Raw genomic sequence first — 6000 nt, 5'->3', positions numbered from 1 at the left:
ATCATTCTCTACCTTCACATACCTGTTTCCATGAACACCTTCTTCAAATCAATGTAAAGTTGAAAATTTGCCCCAATTTCCAGTTTTTCTTTTTCACCTCTGTTCCTAGATTTTTGGGACTTTGGGAATGAAAGTGCCTCATAGAGCACCTTGTATGGTATCATGTCCTCCAACCTCCAGTTCTTTGGTGAGAAGAATTTCACATTTTTGGTAAGAGTTTAAATCTTCAGAAAAGGTTCTGGCATAGGTAATTTCTCTATTTGGAAGACATGTTGCCTTTTTGTGGAGCTCTAAATAACAAATCTGGATTCTCTCTGGTATGATGACACCTTGCTTAAAAGAGTCAAAGACTTGGGGCGGAGCAAGATGGCAGAGGAGTAGGAGACCTAGATTTCATCTGGTGTCAGGAATTCAGCTGAATAGGGATCAAACCATTCTGAACACCTACAAACTCAACAGGAGATCGAAGAGGAGAGTAGCAACAACTCTCTGAACAGAGAAGCGACCACTTACTGGAAGGTAGGACGTGCGGAGAAGTGAATCCGAGGTGATATTCGGGAGGATAGACGGCGGGGGAGGGGGCCTCCGTCGGCCGCTTCTGGCAAGTGCTAGAGCCGCGGAGCACAAAATCGGACCTTTTAGGAGTCGGCTCCGCTGAGGGACGTCGCTCCAGTGGCTGAGCGGGGGGTGGAACCCTCACGGGGCAGTGTGGTCTCAGGACCCTCGGGGTCACAGAAAAACCAGGGGTGCCTGAGTGCGGCAGAGCTCCCAGGTATCGGAGCGGGGAAGCCGGCTGCAGAGACGGAGCCGAGGCGCGGGCTCTCAGCTCGGGGTGGCCATAAACTGTGATCCGCGGCCCAGTCGGGCCACTGCTCCTCCAGCAGGGACCCAACAAGTGGCACATCCGGGGAGACTCCCCTTCCTCCCCCGGGGAGGAGCAGCGCGGGAGCGCACCGCAGGGATCTGCTGGGTTTGGAGACTCCACACGGGGTCAGGTGCCAGAGATACAAATGCTCGGTCACAGGCCGGGTGAGCACACAGTGCGGCCGGAGACCAGGGAGACGGGAGTGACTGCTTTTCTCTGGGGGCACACTGAGGAGCGGGGCCCCGAGTTCTCGGCTCCTTCGGGTGGAGATTGGGAGGCCACCATTTTCACCCCGGTCCTCCAAAGCTGTACTGAGAGCTTGCAGGGAACAAAAACTCCCGAGAGCAAACCCGAGCAGCTTGCTTAGCCCGGACCGACAAGGGCGGGGCAATTCCACCTCCGGCAAAGACATTTGGAAACCACGGCAACAGGTCCCTCCCCCAGAAGATCAGCACGAGCAGCCAGCAAGCCAAGACCAAGTTTACTGATCAAGGAGAACGGAAGAACTCCAGCGCTAGGGGAATACTGCACATAGAATTCATGGCTTTTTTTTACCATGATTCATTAGTTCATCAAAGTTAATCTTTTTAACTGTTTTTTTTTTAATTTTTCTTTTTCCCTTTTTCAACTAACATCTTATCAATCCCTTTTTTAAAAAAAACATTTTTTATTTTTCATTTTTAGAGTCATATTTTATCCCTTCATAGTAGTTACCCTTATTTTTGGCATATATATATATATAAGTTGTTCTCTCTTGAAAATTTTGAGATACAGTTTCTTCTAACAGATCAAAATATACCCTAAATCCCTAGTGTATGGCTTTGTTCTAGTCTCCTGCCTGATCACATTCTCTCCCTTTTTTCTTCTTTTTTTAAATCTTCTTTCTTTTTTCAAACAACTTATCTTATCAATTCCTTTTATAAAATCTTTTATAATTTTCATCTTTACAGTCATCTTCCATCCCTTCATTGTATCAACCCTTATTTTGCACATATATGTCTTTCTTCCTTTAAAATTTTAGGAGGCACTTTTTTCTAACAGACCAAAATACGCCCAAAATCTAGTGTGTGGCACTGATCTATGCACTAGCCTGATCATATTTGATCATATTCTGCTTTTTTTGTATTGTTCTGTTTTTGTTTTTTTCTTTTTTTCCTTTTTTTTCTCTTTCTTTTTTCTTTCTTTCCCTTTCTTTTCCCCAGGTTTCAGGTCTTTTCTGATTTGTATACAGTATATTTGCTGGGGACATTGTTAACCTGTTAGCATTTTGTGCTCTCATTCATCTGTTCTCCTCTGGACAAAATGACAAGACGAAAAAAATCACCTCAGCAAAAAGAACAAGAGGTAGTACCGTCAGCCAGGGACCTACTCAATACGGACATTAGTACGATGTCGGAACTAGAGTTCAGAATCATGACTTTAAAGATACTAGCTGGGCTTGAAAAAAGCGTGAAAGTTATTAGAGAAACGCTTTCTGGAGAAGTAAAAGAACTAAAATCTAACCAAGTCGAAATTAAAAAGCTATTGATGAGGTGCAATCAAAAATGGGGGCACTAACTGCTAGGATAAATGAGGCAGCAGAGAGAATCAGTGATATAGAAGACCAAATGATGGAAAATAAAGAGGCTGAGAAAAAGAGAGATAAACAACTACAGGATCACGAGGGCAGAATTCGAGAGATAAGTGATACGATAAGACGAAACAACATTAGAATAATTGGGATCCCAGAGGAAGAAGAAGAGAGAGAGGGGCAGAAGGTATATTGGAGCAAATAATAGCAGAGAACTTCCCTAATGTGGGGAAAGAAACAGGCATCAAAATCCAGGAGGCACAGAGAACCCCCTCAAAATCAATAATAATAGGTCAACACCCCAACATCTAATAGTAAAACTTACGAGTCTCAGAGATGAAGAGAAAATCCTGAAAGCAGCTCGGGAGAAGAGATATGTAACCCACAATGGTAGAAATATTAGATTGGCAACAGACCTATCCACAGAGACCTGGCAGGCCAGAAAGGACTGGCAAGATATCTTCAGAGCACTAAACGAGAAAAATATGCAGCGAAGAATACTATATCCAGCTAGGCTGTCACTGAAAGTAGAAGGAGAGATAAAAAGCTTCCAGGACAAACAAAAACTAAAGGAATTTGCAAACACGAAACCAGCCCTCCAAGAAATATTGAAAGGGGTCCTCTAAGCAAAGAGAGAGCCTAAAAGCAGCGTAGATCAGAAAGGAACACAGACAATATACAGTAACAGTCACCTTACAGGCAATACAATGGCACTAAATTCATACCTTTCAGTACTTACCCTGAATGTAAATGGGCTAAATGCCCCAATCAAAAGACACAGGCTCTCAGATTGGATTAAAAAACAAGACCCATCGATATGCTGTCTGCAAGAGACTCATTTTAGACCCAAAGACACCCCCAGATTGAAAGTGAGGGGGTGGAAAACCATTTACCATGCTAATGGACACCAAAAGAAAGCCGGGGTGGCAATCCTTATATCAGACAAATTAGATTTTAAACCAAAGACTGTAATAAGAGATGAGGAAGGACCCTATATCCTACTTAAAGGGTCTATCCAACAAGAAGATCTAACAATTGTAAATATCTATGCCCCTAACATGGGAGCAGCCAGTTATATAAGGCAATTAATTACAAAAGCGAAGAAACACATTGACAACAATACAATAATAGTGGGGGACTTTAACACCCCCCTGACTGAAATGGACAGATCATCTAAGCAAAAGATCAACAAGGAAATAAAGACTTTAAATGACACACTGGACCAAATGGACTTCACAGACATATTCAGAACATTCCATCCCAAAGGAACAGAATGCACATTCTTCTCTACTGCCCATGGAACATTCTCCAGAATTGATCACATCCTAGGTCACAAATCAGGTCTCAACTGGTACCAAAAGATTGGGATTATTCCCTGCATATTTTCAGACCACAATGCTTTGAAACTAGAACTCAATCACAAGAGGAAAGTCGGAAAGAACTCAAATACATGGAGGCTAAAGAGCATCCTACTAAAGAATGAATGGGTCAACCAGGAAATTAAAGAAGAATTAAAAAAATTCATGGAAACCAATGAAAATGAAAACACAACTGTTCAAAATCTTTGGGATACAGCAAAGGCAGTCCTGAGAGGAAAGTATATAGCAATACAAGCCTTTCTCAAGAAACAAGAAAGGTCTCAAATACACAACCTAACCCTACACCTAGAGGAGCTGGAGAAAGAACAGCAAATAAAGCCTAAACCCAGCAGGAGAAGAGAAATAATAAAGATCAGAGCAGAAATCAATGAACTAGAAACCAAAAGAACAGTAGAACAGATCAATGAAACTAGGAGCTGGTTCTTTGAAAGAATTAACAAGATGGATAAACCCCTGGCCAGACTTATCAAAAAGAAAAGAGAAGTGGCCCAAATCAACAAAATCATGAATGAAAGAGGAGAGATCACAACCAACACCAAAGAAATACAAACAATTATAAGAACATATTATGAGCAACTCTATGCCAGCAAATTAGATAACCTGGAAGAAATGGGTGCATTCCTAGAGATGTATCAACTACCAAAATTGAACCAGGAAGAAATAGAAAACCTGAACAGACCTATAACCACTAAGGAAATTGAAGCAGTCATCAAAAAATCTCCCAACAAACAAAAGCCCAGGGCCAGATGGCTTCCCAGGGGAATTCTATCAGACATTTAAAGAAGAATTAATACGTATTCTCCTGAAACTGTTCCAAAAAATAGAAATGGAAGGAAAACTTCCAAACTCATTTTATGAGGCCAGCATTCCCTTGATCCCAAAACCAGACAAAGACCCCATCAAAAAGGAGAATTACAGACCAATATCCTTGATGAACATGGATGCAAAAATTCTCACCAAAATACTAGCCACTAGGATCCAACAGTACATTAAAAGGATTATTCACCACGACCAAGTGGGATTTATCCCTGGGCTGCAAGGATGATTCAACATCCGCAAATCAATCAACGCGATACAATACATTAACAAAAGAAAGAACAAGAATCATATGATCCTCTCAATAGATGCAGAAAAAGCATTTGACAAAGTACAGCATCCTTTCTTGATCAAAACTCTTCAGAGTATAGGGATAGAGGGTCCATACCTCAATATCATAAAAGCCATCTATGAAAAACCTACAGCGAATATCATTCACAATGGGGAAAAGCTGACAGCTTTTCCGCTAAGGTCAGGAACACGGCAGGGATGTCCACTATCACCACTGCTATTCAACATAGTATTAGAAGTCCTAGCCACAGCAATCAGACCACAAAAAGAAATGAAAGGCATCCAAATCGGCAAAGAGGAAGTCAAACTCTCACTCTCTGCAGATGATATGATACTGTATGTGGAAAACCCAAAAGACTCCACCCCAAAACTGCTAGAACTCATACAGGAATTCAGTCAAGTAGCAGGCTATAAAATCAATGCACAGAAATCAGTGGCATTCCTATACACCAACAACAAGACAGAAGAGAGACAAATCAAGGAGTCGATCCCATTTACAATTGCACCCAAAACCATAAGATACCTAGGAATAAATTTAACCAAAGAGGCAAAGGATCTGTACTCAGAAAACTATAAAATACTCATGAAAGAAATTGAAGAAGACACAAAGAAATGGAAAAATGTTCCATGCTCATGGATTGGGAGAACCAACATTGTGAAGATGTCAATGCTACCTAGAGCAATCTACACATTCAATGCAATCCCCATCAAAATAGCATCCACTTTTTTCAAAGAAATGGAACAAATAATCCTAAAATTTGTATGGAACCAGAAGAGACCCCGAATAGCCAGAGGAATATTGAAAAAGAAAAGCAAAGCTGGTGGCATCACAATTCCGGACTTCCAGCTCTATTACAAAGCTGTCATCATCAAGACAGTATGGTACTGGCACAAAAACAGACACATAGATCAATGGAACAGAATCGAGAGCCCAGAAATGGACCCTCAATTCTATGGTCAACTTATCTTTGACAAAGCAGGAAGAATGTCCAGTGGAAAAAAGAGAGTCTCTTCAACAAATGGTGTTGGGAAAATTGGACAGCCACATGCAGAAGAATGAAACTGGACCATTTCCTTAC

The sequence above is a fragment of the Zalophus californianus genome, chromosome 14 (genome assembly GCF_009762305.2).
Source record: "Zalophus californianus isolate mZalCal1 chromosome 14, mZalCal1.pri.v2, whole genome shotgun sequence".
NCBI lineage: Eukaryota > Metazoa > Chordata > Mammalia > Carnivora > Otariidae > Zalophus > Zalophus californianus.
This window is presented reverse-complemented; position numbering follows the sequence as displayed.